This window comes from Protopterus annectens, chromosome 5.part0 (genome assembly GCF_019279795.1).
Source record: "Protopterus annectens isolate FY-2018-M chromosome 5.part0, PAN1.0, whole genome shotgun sequence".
In the NCBI taxonomy this organism is placed as follows: domain Eukaryota; kingdom Metazoa; phylum Chordata; order Ceratodontiformes; family Protopteridae; genus Protopterus; species Protopterus annectens.
This window is the reverse complement of record NC_056735.1, coordinates 563,042,852-563,058,107: the sequence shown is the minus strand read 5'-3', so window position 1 is coordinate 563,058,107 and position 15,256 is coordinate 563,042,852.

Below are 15,256 nucleotides of genomic sequence, written 5' to 3'. Positions count from 1 at the left end.
CTGTCACTCACCTTTAGTTTCACTGCTACAGGGTAGGTCTCTCCCTGAAGTAACAACTTCACCAGTCCTGGCTTCAAGTGTGCAGTCTGTCTGGGTGTCCCTCAGACTAGCAGACCCATATGTTTGTCTTCAAGCCTGACTGTATACAACTGCATGCACAAAAGGTACTGCATTATCAGTATCATTCCATATCAGGACAACTGCCATGATACCCTCAAACACACCTACTTACTTGCTTGCTTCCTTTTCCATCCTCCCAGTAAAGGTGAACCCTAGACAAAGGTATTTGGAATGGGCTCCCTCCTTAAGCTCTGACTGGAGTGGACTGCCCACGCAAGGAGTGCTCCTCTTTAAACATTGCAGGCTTCACAATGGTAAGGTCAGAGGCTGTGTCTCTCTTAGCAATGGCCTGTTTTCCATCTACTAAGATAGGATCTAACCTCTTGTAGTAGTTTGGCACTCTTGTTGTCTCCAGAGAACTTACTGCTAGTATTCTGTCATTCCCACTTACTGGCTTTTCCACCTTTTGTTCCCCACCTTGTCTGGATGGACATCTATATGCTACATGGCCCCCACTGGTTACATTTAAAGCATTCAGGCCTTGATCTTGGCCATGTACCTGAACTAGTGGCTTCCCCTGTTACTGGTGGACTCTGTTGGGATGGTTTAGACTGCCCACCATGGATTCCCTTAGACCCATGAGCAGCAATGGGTATCCATTTCCTGTGCAGTGATGCCCTACTTGATAGGCATAGGTCTCCCTTTTTGCCCAACTCTTCTGTGGGATTACATTCTCTATCTGCTAGCCAGATTCCCATGTCCTCAGACAAAGTGTTAAGGGCTTGTTCCCACACCAAAATGTCTGCCAGCCCTTCAAAAGTGGTGCCCTGACACCCTCTCACCCACCTATGAACATAAGTGCTTAACTTAGAAATATATTCTCACACACTGCCATCTGCCTTGCATCTAAACTCATGAAGCTTTATCCTATAAGCTTCAGGTGTTAACTTAAAACACTCTAATAAACATTTCTTTAATGTATTATAATATAACCAATCAGCATCAGACAATTTAGTAACAGCAGTTACAGCTTTACCGTGGAGTAAGGGGTCATGAACCATACCCAGAGCCCGTGGGCAACATTACACTATTTACATACCTTTTCAAATATATGAATAACATTATCAAAATGATCACCCTCTGTAAATTGTGGAAGTAATTTTCTGTCCTTTATTGTGTCTGGCATTCATTTACTCCCTTCCCCATTACCTCCATGACCCTGGCAAAGGGTCAGCATCTCCTTGTCATTTTGCGTCAGCCTCTCATTTTCTTCAGCTTCCAGACATCTCAGACTCTCTATTGATTCTGCTTCAACCTCCAAATGCCACAGTCTCTCTACTTATTCTGTTTACAAATATTTGCCCTCCAGTTCAAGTCTCTTTAACTCCAGATGGATTTTTAAGTCCTCTGAAGCAAAGTTGAACTGTCTATTTTCTGAGAGTTGTACATCCCCAGGGCCAGTCTGGTTGTCCTCCTGTTTGCTGGTCTGTGATGCAGCTGTGACTAAAGTTCCAACTATTTCCACTTTAGTCAGGTTGGCATGCACCAGTCCTTTGCTTGGCACATAGCCAATTGGCTCCCTGTCAGCGTGCCATAATCTTCTGCTGACATCTTTGCCTGTTCTCCCTGACTATCTAAGCAAATGAAAAATATATAAAACTGTTGTTATATGAAACTCAGAATGTCTACTGTGTGGTTGCTTGAGAGTACAAACACCTTCTTTATTGACCACTGTTTACAGGCTACAGGAATTCAATATCCACACCACTAAATATATGAATATCCCAGCACTGTTAGCCAATAAATATGGGATGACCCACCACTGGACCAGTAATCAAGGAGCCTAAATGCCCACCACTGGCAATAGTGGAGGAGGTAAACTGGGAAGGTGACAAGTGCACACAAAGTATTTCCAAATGCAGCTGTCTGCATCAAGTGCAATTTCCCTTAAGAGCACACAGAGACCACAGTCAGTCTGGGGCTGTTTCCTCTACCTTTCTCCAGATCCCCAGTAAGACTCCACACTGGCAAACCTATGATGTTGAGTCCTTAGCAGGAGTTCCAAACCAATTCCTCCAACACTCTCTCTGTCCAACCAATGCTTTGTGTCCCTGCCCAAGTAGGTAACACATCCACATACACTCTTTAAGATTTTGATTTGTGCACACACACACACACACACACACACACACACACACACACACACACACACACACACACACACACACCTGGGAAAGGCTGGCACAGGTTTACTAGATATGCACCCCTTTTGCCCATACTGTAAGGTAGTTTTCACTGCCACCAGAACCCCTTATCAGCTACTTTAAGGCCCTTAACAAAGGGTGTCCAATTTTATTGTGTAATATTAATACAAATGGTAGTTTGGCCAAAAGCAAGGCTATTAGGAGTGGCCCTCACAGTGGCACCAAATAAATATACAAGTACTCTCAAAACTTAAATATCTCTGCAAAGGTCAGGCATAATGAAAAGGCTTAAATATATTTATTAATAAATAATAAAAGACACAACAATACTAAATATATATTCACAGTGACATCAGAGTTCAAAACTACAGAAAATATTTAAAACAACATTGCAGGACAGTCTCAAATAAATAAAGAAAAATATCTAAACTAAGCTTTACTATATTCCTGACTATATCTAAGAGAGTAACTATTCCCTAGAAACTTACTTACAGAGTAAGTCAGATATGTGGTGAACAGTTCATGTCAGGTCCATGACAGAATACAGAATGCTATGTCTCTCTCAGAGAGTTCTCAAATTAATATCTCAAATATTGCTGCTTAGATAGCTTAGCAGAATGACATAATTTCATGTCATCTGACTCTATCCCAGGTGAAATGCTCACTGCTGGAAGCTGGCAGTATGTAGCATCTATCTGTGAAAATATATAGACCTCAGATCATTGGCAGATGCTGAAAGTCATAAAACAATTGCATTCCTTCATACTTTCAGTGGCAGTAATTAGTTCATTCTGAAGACAACACAGAAACTTCTCAGCACAGACATCATGTATATAAAGTGATTTATTTCCAGCTGTGTTTCTGAAGTTAACCTCCTGTATACCAGTTTCCACTGTTAAAATATATACATTTAAACAGTTACAATAGTGCATGTACATTTCTGCTCTATTCCAGTAGGGCATCAACACATACACCTGTACAGAGCAGTCTGATATACACATGACATACTGTTTAATACATTTGTAACACAAGCATCTTATTTAGAGTATGCTGATATTCACAAATGACATAATTATTTGTAAAATTCCAGATAACTATGCTGGCATAATTTCCCTTTGTCACAGTGAGCTATTCTCTCTGAAAATCTCATAATAGCATATCAAATCATGCAGTCCTGTATAAACCATATGTAAATATTGGCTTTAGTCAATTTGGTAACATTGACTAATGTTAATGTGACACCCCAACCCCATGTAAAATGAGAAAAGAGTACTGATGATGATGATTATGCTGATGATGAGCACCACTACAGACAAGAAAGAAAAAAAAAACAGTTTATTATTTTACTGCTTTTGCAGCATGACCCCTTTTCTTTGATGATCTGGTGGTTATGAAAAAGCTAAAATGCAATGTAGCATCAGTTCCTTTGTTACATGCTAATTCCTTTTCCCAAGCATGTGAATATAGTTGACATGTATGGACATTTTACTTGGGGTAGAGTTTATGTAATATTGAAAAAGTGACAAAATAAGTAAGTCTGACAGTTTTGTGAAATACCAAATGTGTCATCTTTTGACTAAGGCATTCATGCCTTAATTTGTTATACTGTTCACTAATTCATCTGCTGTTCAGTATTGCCAGATGTAGTTCATCATTTCTGTTTTATGAAACACTGAAAATCTGTTGCAAACATGCTAGGCATTCAGTTTTTGCCCCGTTGGTCTATCATTCACTTGAACCCTTGTTCACTTCTGCTCTCTTCACACACACACACACACACACACACACACACACACACACACACACACACACACACACACACATGTTTTAGTACTTTCTGTATTTTTTACCTTTTGCCTACATCTCAACTCTGTTTTCTTCTATCCAGCTATTACCTTGTCCCAGTCCCACCTATCAGCCCTCCTCATCCAGAATGGTTCTACTTTAACAGATAAGTGTGCTGTTAATGAGGTAGTGTATTTAGTTTGTAAAATCTTGGAGTGACATGATAACACAAGTGTACTGTGTCCAAATCCTGCTATGTACTGTTATTACTTATGTTCTGTATGCGCATAATCTGCTAATGGTACATGACTATACAATTGTAGTATCGTCAGTAGGTGGCACTTATTTAGATTATGTACATGTTCCTTCTCTTAAACAAACCAGGTTGGCACAAGGGAATCATAAAAGTTTGGATGAGCACCATCTTCAGAAACATCTAAAGCAAGCACAATTCTTAGAGCTAATTAGAATAAGATTTCTGATACAGTTTGTCTGAAGGCATGCCATGTGAATTTTCTTTACCAGTTTTACCCAGGAAAATCAAACTTGCATATAGTATTTATTGCAAACTACCATAAATGGTAAAATGCAATAACTTGGCAACTGCTGTTACTGAATCATAAACAAGTGCTGCATGTTTTGAGTCTAGAAACAGAGAGGGTACAATGAAGGAAAGTCAAAGAAGAAACTGTCTGAACCCCTCCACCCAAATGTGCACATATATTAACACTACAAGAACAGCATGGGTTTGCACAGCATTGCAGGTGAGGAGATACCTTGTAACTCTACTGTTCTGAAACTTGATTTGACAAAAGGAGGTACTGCCAGCACAGCTAGCTGGAATTTTGTAAATAATTATATATCATTTGTGAATATCAAACTAATTTATATAAGATGCTTGTATTACAAATGTATTACAACTGTATGTCATATTTATAACAAACTGCTCTGTATAGATGTTTGTGTTGAAAAGGTATTTGTAAAGTGCTGGTGCATAAAATATATTCACAGTGTGCTCTACTGGAAGAGAACCAAAATGTACATGCACTATTGTAACTGTTTAAATGTATATGCTGACAGAGGAAACCGGAGGATTAACCTTAGTCCAGCAAACTTTAGAAAAATATCGGAAATCAAATTACTTTATAGGCTGCGCCATAAAGTTGTTTCAATGCAGCTAGAGACACAAAGTCTGTACTAGAAATATTCCTGCATTGTCTTTGGGGTGAACTAATTGCTACTTTTGAAGCATGAAGGAATACAATTGTTTATGACTTCCAGCACCTGCCAAAGATCTGAGCAAAAGCCCTTGTCTCCGTATTTTTACAGCTAGATGCTAAATGCTACCAGATGCCAGCAATAGGGGTTTGCCTGGGAACTAGAAGTCAGATGACCAGAAATGATGTAATTCTGCAAGCTATCCCAGCAGTAATATTTTAAATATTATTTTAAGTCTCTCTGTGAGACAGAACATTCTACATTCTGCATTGGACCTGACAACAACAACAGCCATTCACTACATCTGCCTTGCTAAGTTACTAGAGTATAGTAATTCTCTTAGATGCAGTCAGGAATATAGTAAAGCTTAGTTTAGAGTTAGTTTTTCTTTATTTGTGTGAGCCTCTGCTGCAATGTTATTTTAAATATTTCCTGTGATTTTGAACTCTGATGTCACTGTGGATATATATTTAGTATTGCCTTGTTCTTTTATTATTTATTATTAAATATATTTAAACCTTTCATTGTGGCTGATCTGCGTAGAGATATTTAAGTTTTGAGAGTACTTGCATATTTATTTCGTGACACTATGCGGGCTACTCCTAATAGCCTTGCTCTTGGTCAAACTACCATTTGAATTAATATTAATATTACACAGTAAGATTGGACATCCCTTGTTAAGAGCCTTAAAGTAGCTAATAATGAGTGACTGGTGGCCATGGTAACTACCTTATAGTCTGGGAAGAAGAGGGCATAGCTAGTAAACCTGTGCCAGCCTTTTCCAAATGTGTATTTGTGTGCGCGTGTGTGTGTGTGTGTGCGTGTGTGCATGCGTGCATGCGTGCATGCGTGTGTGTGTGTGTGTGTGTGTGTGCGTGTGTGCATGCGTGCATGCGTGTGTGTGTGTGTGTGTGTGTGTGTGTGTGTGTGTGTGTGTGTGTGTGTGTGTGTGTGTGTGTAAATCAAACCTCAAAAAGTGTGTGTATCAGCTACTTGGGCAGGGACACGAAACACTGGTTGGACACAGAAGGTGCTGGAGGTCTTGAATTGGTCACTCAGCTGAGATCTCAAGTCTATAGCTGTGCCAGTGGGACATCTTATTGGGAATCTGGAGAAAGAGAGAGAAACCAGCCCTGGACTGACTGTGGTCTGTGTTTTCTCTTAAGGGGAATTGCACTTGATGCAGAGAGCTGCTTCTGGAAATACTGTGTATTTACCTGTTATCCTCTCGGTGAATGTCCTCCACTGTTGCCAATGGTGAGGATTGAGGCTCCTTGATTACTGGTTGGCAGTGATGGATCATCACACCAAACTCTATTCTCTGGATAGTTTTGATGAAACATTGGAATTGATGAAAAATAATCAATGATTCTTACTTCATGAAAACACTGATACACACACACACACACACACACACTCATGCACGCACACGCGCGTGCGCACACACACACACACACACACACACACACACACACACACACAGTTGCACTAAAATACTTGCAATACCTTTAATATCTTTTTGAAAATTGGGAAACATAAACTATCCAGTGACTAGTCAAAAAAGTTCTTGCCATTCATTTAAGCATTTACTGATGTTTTCATGACTGGAGAGAAAAAAGTAAATGAGTATTCATCATTTTTACTTGTAAAGTAAATAAATACATTTTTACTGCATTTTGAGACACTGAAAATCAAGCTAGAATTTCCTTAGTAACTGTGTGGTTTTATTCAAGGGTTTATTAAGACAGACCATAGAGATTATTTATGTATACTATATGCAAATACTTTGTGAGTGTGACAAATCCCTCTTTATTTAAGGCAAGCTGAATGTCATACCACACATAATTTAGGACTGCTGATTACGTTATTTTCATTAATGGTGATAGGATGTGATACAGTGTACTTAAATGTTATGTCTGAATATTTTTAACCACTAGACTTCAGCAGCAAGTCATTTGGTTAGTTTATTAGCTGACATAGATAGGAAGGCATTTTCTCACACCACAATGACCTAAATTAGATTTTACTGCCTACATGTCTGGATTGCAGAATTACAATAGAACGAATGCTTATCTCATATAGTTTAGTAGTTCCTTTTGTGGTAGTAAACTTGTGTTTTTATTGTTTTGGGAAAAACAAACATATTTCTGCTTGTTCTGAGATATCAATGGTCCTGACATAAGAGCTAAGGATATTTATCAGACAATGAAATTTTCAAAAACTGTAAAGTTAAAGTCCTGGGGAGATATTGGAGGTTCAAGTACTACATTTGTGGTTGTTGAAGCCATTTTAAAAGATGTTATGTCACTTTCCTTATTGGTAAAAAAAAAAAAAAAAAAAACAAAAAAACAAAACTTCACTACACTCTGCTGGTATGCTAATATCATTTACTGTGTCCCTTCTGTAACTAAATTACTGCTCCACAGAGCATATCTTTGCAAAAACCCCTGCAGGCATGCCATCTTCAGGTTGGGCTGATTACAGAAATTATCACTTACAAAGTCTGGACTGCTAAGTATTTGTTTGCTTTCTGTGATAAATTTCTTTGTATCATCAAAGACCTATCTCTTGCCATTGTGACACTCCTATCCCACTTATTACACAAACCTCATTCATGTAAGAGATGTATAACATACTGCAACAATGCTCAAAGTCATCTGTTAAAATACTGTCACCATAATATTATCAACCAATAGATGGAACATCACTGAGGGGCAAGCTCTACTCACCTAAATCTTGCTGAAAAAAAATTGCTAAAATATTTGAAATGGAAATAATTCATGTTTATAAAATATCATGTTGTCACACCTAAGATAGAAGGTTCTATCCTACATCCCTGCCATTAATATTGTCCTGTTCCTTTGGGGTGTGGAGGCATTTTCATTCCAGTAACCTATCTAAGTATTCTCTTATCATATGCAGAAGGCTTTGCTATGGAAAATGTATAGCAGATGTTTTTATTTACGCTTATGCTGGATTTATCAGATGAGAAGTCATTGACAGCATTACTTTATATGCTCCACTGTAGGATGAAATGTCTGACAACATGGCAATAAACTTTCTTGTGGGAGATATTCAGTGAGCCATAACCCTCTTTGAATTGATGTATGCTTCTTCTTCTCAACTGCTCTGTAATGCTTTTGGAGTATGCCAAATTAGATATGGACTTGATCTTTGATACACAAGCTTATTGGATTCCTCTGTGGAGATGCTTGATCTTTTCTCTTTTCTTGAGTCACAAGTGTTATCAGAAAGAAATTCTTGTGGGCTGGATAACTTTTACCCTGTCACAAACTTTTTTAAACATAAAGTTCTGAAGAGAATGTCATTTGTGCAGCTGCATTATTGCCTGAAGAGGAATTACATTTATGATCTATTTGAGTCTCACTTTTGGTCTATACATAGTAGTGGATAACTCTGACTGGGGGCTGTTAGGATCTCTTTATGTGCAAGAATAATGTGACCACCAAATTTGGTGCATCTACAAAGTAATGGTCTTTATTTACTTGACCCTACATGATATCACTTCTTTGCCTTTATCTTGAAACAAAAGAACATAGGCAAGTAATCATGGGGACCATAATGTCTAGCATTAAAAACCTTTAAAGAGACACACTTGCCACTCTTTAGAAGCAGTTATTAACAGTTAACTATAAAACTAAACATAATTTTACATGATAACCCTGATGTAACGTTAAGCCTACCAATCTAATCATGAAAACTATTCTTAATGGCAAGCAACAGAGTACTTTGTTTTGCCTGTAATGGTAACTTATTCCTTGTGCTGGGAGTGGGTCTATATTGTCTCATTGAAGCCCCAATTCACCAAACTCCTATTCATCAAATTTAAAGCATTGAATACCATTTCACTGAAGAATTACGTTATCGAAAGGATTTCTCAGAGGAAAAAAAACTACTTGGCCACCAGAATGATTGTAACACAAATTATATCATTTTAAACTCAACAAGGTTGGAGGCTTCACTCACCACACCCCCCAATATGGGGGGGGCTGTACTCCCTACAACCCCCTAATTATATATTCCAACTCCAAGATCACACTACATTGGGAAAAGGCAAATTTGTTACAACAGTCGACTAACTCCTTCCCCGTGAAAAAATTTTGATGATGTAATCCTTAGCTGAAATATATTTGACACTATAATTCAATGAATAGACATTCAGTGAATTGAAGCTTTTATGAAATAATAGGTACCCATTGGGAGCATGTTGAATTAGGAAAACTTCCCTCCAGAGAGTTTTGTTTATTTCTTGTGTAGATTTAGGGCCCTAGTGCATATGTTTGTAGGACCACTGGCTTTATAAAGAAAAAGAAGGCCAAATAGTATTGCGTATTTCATGGCTTGAAAAATAAAACATAGGTTAGCTTGGAGCAATCAATAGATTAAAGAATATAAAGAGAAACATGCTAATCTGCTGAGAGAATAGAAGGATTTCATTCCTGTAATTTTCTTGGTAAGAAATCTATGAGGCCTTTCAAGTTGAAAGATATGTTTGGATTTGTATATACCTAAGAGACCATTTTATTCATTGATGAAGCTGATAAGGGAAGGATATGATGGTAGGATGGCTTCTTTGGACCTTGAAAATACTTTTCTGCATATTAACTGTGACAGACAGAAGGATTTCCTAAGAATAATGAAAACATGGTATTGGAAGGAGAAAAAGAGAGACAGACAAACAGAAAGATAGACACAGTTGTCCACATATACACTCAGGACTCTGATGACCATATCTCACTGAAGATGAATGCCATTTATAGCAAGAGGTGGGAGCAGTTGTTTTCCCCAGGTATTATTACACTACTTTTTTTTTGCATTTAGCTAAAGACTGTTTTCTGCACCTGGAGTATATCCATCCTCTTGATTTCATACCAATACCTGATTCATCTAGTTCTATAGTGTATACCATACATAGAGGACTGTGGTGCGTCATTTTAAGGGAAAAAAGATCTTTTTAGTTTCAAACTTTAGCAAACTGCTTGCTACAAACATATCAAGTAGCTGTTTCCGTTTATGCCACAGAACTCAGTTTTGACTGCAAATGTACTACTGGCATTTTAATTTAAGACAGACAGGGATCAGCCTCAGTTTTGACTGTAAATGTAATACTGGCATTTTAATTCCAGTAGAGATAAGAGAGACAGGGATCAGCCAAGTTTATACCTTAGCCCATTATGCCCAGGAATGCTGCACGCTGTGCCACACAATAGCTAGGCTGCTGCTTGCTGGAGCAATTTAGAATCACAGGATGAGCAGATAACAATACTCATCTTGAATTCATCAACAGAACTGATAAACCACACTTTTGGAATATTGGCTTAGATGTCTGCAAAATGTATGCCAATTAGGAGGGGGCCTAGAACTGATCCTTGTGGCACCATGGAAGTTATAACTTCATGCAATTTTTCCCAACCTGGGACAAGCTGGATAATCAATATGCAATCCAGCAGACAATGTAAGGGTTTACATTATCTTCAGGATTCATTAAACTTTATGTAGGTTCTGCACAAAGCCTACAAGGAGTGTTTCTGTGAACAAGACCACAGTCAGGGCACGGCAGCATGCAATGCTTATTAATGAGGCATGGTGTGGCTAAGTAAAGTTTCGCAGCTCGTAACAGTATTGCTGGCTGCAAAATCTTTTAAACCAACACAAATATTGAAATCATGTAAAGGAGAGCACATATGGTCCTTGGATTTCCATAGAATGCCACAATGATCACCAGGGCTGTAAACATCATAGCTCTCACCTATTAGTGCAAGAAATCTGGGCAAAACCTGACATAATGGGGGGACAATGGTACAAGAATAGGGACAGATTTTAAATGTTGCTCTTATAAAAGCTGCTATAGTAATAGGTTTTATGTTACCATGATTTTCTGAAGGATTTGAAGTCTGAAACTAAAATCTATGTCATTATTTAGTGACTTCAGTCCTCAGATCATCCCAGTGATTTGCCAGAAAACCACAAATGTTATGAGCAATAGAACAAAAATAAGAGGCAAAAATCTGGACATTCTGCAAAAATCTGGATAGTTGAGAGGTATGTTTACAAAATGCAGCTTTGTTGCCCCGCCCCCAGATGAACAGTACACTTCAGAAGTAATGCAGACCATACTTCTCAAGCTCTAAGGGCAAGACATGTGGACAAAGCCATAAAAAATAAGGAGAAGGGCCAGAAATAGGGACGCATTTTAAATATTGCTCTTACAAACTTAGAAAATTGATAGAAAAACAGGTTTGCCAAATGCAGCTTTGCAGCTCTGCCCCAAATGAACAGTACACATTGGAAGTATTGCAGACCATACCTCTCATCCTCTAAGGACAGTACATCTGTACAAAGCATGACCTAATTGGGGGACAATGGCACAAAAATAGGGACAGCTTTTAAATATTGTTCTCTTAAACTTAGAAATGTGCTAGAATAACAGGGTGTGTGTTAAGATGCATTTTCTAAATAATTTAAAATGTGAAACACAAATATATGTAATTATTTAATGAATTCAGTCCTGAGATAACCCAGTGATGTGGCAAAACAAAAACACAAATATTATGAAGAACAGACTGAAATGCTGATGGAAAAAGCTGGACATTCTGTGAAAATCTGGATAGTTGAGAGGTATGGCACACATAATTCTGAAACCCTTACAGCAAGTAATATGGACAAAAGCTATAAACAATATGAGGACAAAGGATAACAACTAGGGAACAAACCTCTCAACCTCTTGGCACAAGAAATCTGGGCAAAGCATGACATAATGTGGGGGAAAAGGGCCAAATACAGGGATATGTTTTAAATATTGGCCTTATAAACTTAGAAAGTTGCTAGAATAACAGAATTCATGTTAGTATGCTTTGTTTGAAAGAAATAATGTGTGCAACTCAAAGGCATGTCATTATTTAATTACTTTAACTCGATCACTCCAATGAAGCTCAGGAAGTTTTTATTGAAACTTCAAATGGATGGAGCCTAAGTCTTTCGACAGAATCGAATTATGGGAGGACTTCATTGAAGCCTACATGGAGTGATTTTCCATGTATGCATAGTGGCACGGCCCCAACATGGAATCTGGCAGATGAGTGATCCAGTAAACAGAACAAAGGGGCTTGCATGAGCACATGGAAGTGTACGTGGAATGCAAATCATCTCATAAGCAGGTGAAATCCATGCAAATGATGGTGATTTGCAATCCAATAAGCTGCATGGTACCCACATAGGAGGCGTGTTGGGGTCAGAAATGTACACAGAAAGTAACCACATACAGAAACAAAAAAATTAAACAGGGGCTGTAAAAGGCCCAAACAAAGGTTGAATATTGCAATGTAGAGATGGAAATGTCCAAAACTATGCCCGGTGAGTCCAAAAAGCAATGCAAATCATTGTAAAATATTATTTTTTAATATACATATTATGTTTGCATAGCACACAGCAATGCGCAGACATGCCATTATGCAAAAAAAAAATAAATAAAATGTTGAAAAACTGAAGAAAAGACATTTTCAAAAATAATGTATTATACTGCCCTGTATGCAGAGTGTGCAATGGCAGGATTCAGTGGTTGCTAAGGATGCAGGCCCTGAAGTGGTGAAGTATCTAGGGAATAAGCAGGGGTCTGTATGCAAATGAGCTGGGGTTACTGAATTGCAGAAATGGGCTACTGTGTCTGCTGATAAAACCTGTGTAGGGCCAGAATTGTGTTGGTGTTAGGAGATCAGGTAGCTGATATCAAAAGGGGGTGTGTTACACTGTGTTTATGTGGATTGGAGCTCAGTGGTGCCCGTTTTTCCTCAGTTAAACACAGCTAAGCAAGGGGGTATGTCAAGTGCTGCTAAGCTTTGTTTAGCTGTGGGGCACAAGTTTTAGCAAGTTAACGATAGGCTGAGCATGCCCATGCATGGGGGTGTGTCTAAACTGCTGAGCACTGTTTATACTAGTGCTGCAGGTTTGTGCACCATGCCCTGGTGCTTAACAATGAAAGAAATAAAAAAAAAAAATACAAGGAAGTAGCCTGGGAAATCCAATCAAGTATAAATGACTGATAAGCTCTGTTCCCCTGATACTGGGCTAGTCAAAACCTTCAGTGATAGACATGGCAGATGGAATCCATAATAGTCAGTCAATCACACTGGCTGCATCTGCAGTACACCACTATCAAGTATGCATACACCTTTCAATCTGATTTTTCCCACATATTCTGCACCATTGGAATGCATACTTGGGAATTTTAACTGACAAAATGATAGGGGCTGCTGTTGCTCTGCTACATTTGTATGTGCTAGAGGCTGATGTCAGTGCTGGGGCTGATTCTGACAATAGACCTAGACTGAGAAGTAGAAGAGTGTTCGATCCTAAGGTAACCTTCCAGGGGCTACACAAGCAAGAGATAGTAGAGGGCTACAGGGCGAACAAGGACATACTACAAGAACTCACCGAGCTTTGCTGCCTTCAACTCAGACACAGAGCCAACAGAGGGGAACCCATCCCAGTGGAAAAAAAGTATGTGTAGTCCTTAGAATACTAGCTACAGATACTTTTTAAAGTCCTACTGAAGACATGATGGGGGTATCACAGACATTTGCATCAAGGGTAGTCTACCAATTCCTAGTTGCAATGCAAACACATGCCACTGAGCACATATATTCATCCCGCTTTCCTGAGGGGAGGGCCAGCAATATACATCTCTTCTACCATGTAGCATACAACCCTGAGGTACTGGGTGCCATAGACTGCACTCATGTGCACATCAAAGCACCACCTGGTAAGAGGGTAGAGTCTACTTCAACCGCAAGGGGTATCACTCCATCGACTGCCAGGTCATGTGCAATGCCCAGGACATTATCATGAATGTGTGTGCTGGCAGCCCTGGCAGTTATCACGACTCCTACATCTGGCATGCATCACAGTGGTATCAGACATTTACCACGGGGGACATCTCAAATGGCCATCTACTGGGGGATGCTGGATACTCACTAGAACCATGGATGATGACACCCATCAGAAATGCACACACACCTACCAAAGAACACCATAATAAGGTACACGCACAAACTAGGAACATCACAGAGCATGGGTTTGGGCTGATCAAGTAACACTTCCACTGCCCTAATATATCTAGCAAAGGCCTGCAGTACTCTCCAGCCACATGTGCACACATGATCACAGTATGTGCCATGCTATACAGCATGATCCTGTGGAAACAGCTGCAGCAGGAACATCACAGGGAAGGGACACACAGCTCCCCACCAGTGCCAAGGTCCCCACATCCACAGGGGGACACAGAGGAGGAACTCCCTGAGCGTGCCCTGTAGGCAGACATAGGCATGCCCAGTATGCCCTGGCCTTGGCAAAGAGGCAAAGCAAAGCACATGCACTGACATCCTAGAGACCTAGGGACTGACACCTTACTCTTACTCACATACATAGTAAAAACGATGCCAGCCACAACACACAACCTGTACCTTACCATGCATTGGCTGTGTACTGCATTCATCTGACAGATACAGACCTGAAGAACTGTGATCTCAACTGCTACTGGCACAAGGTAAGTAACTCTTCTTTACAACAAATGTATGGGGTACTAGAGTATGGTAACATATGTAGTGACCTGCTACATGTATGCAAGGTTATAGAGTGGGCTACTGGATACCTGCAGACAATTGACAGCTATTTGGAGCAACAGGAACTCTCTGCCCAGTACTGGGCACCCCCAAAATATGTAGTAGGCCCCAAGGTAGAAAACCTCACTGCACTATGTGAAGGAAATGACAAACAGTGGGGTCATAGGACAGATGCATGAATGTCAATGCTAGAGTCCCCTACCTCTAACGCACCCATGTTCCCATACAACTGCAATAATGTTATGTTTGCAAGATAATAGCAGCAGACCACACAATTCTAAGGCTGTTTCAATCAACCTGGTGACATGTTCCATTTCCATAATATGCAGGAATCAATGTGCTATGTATGTC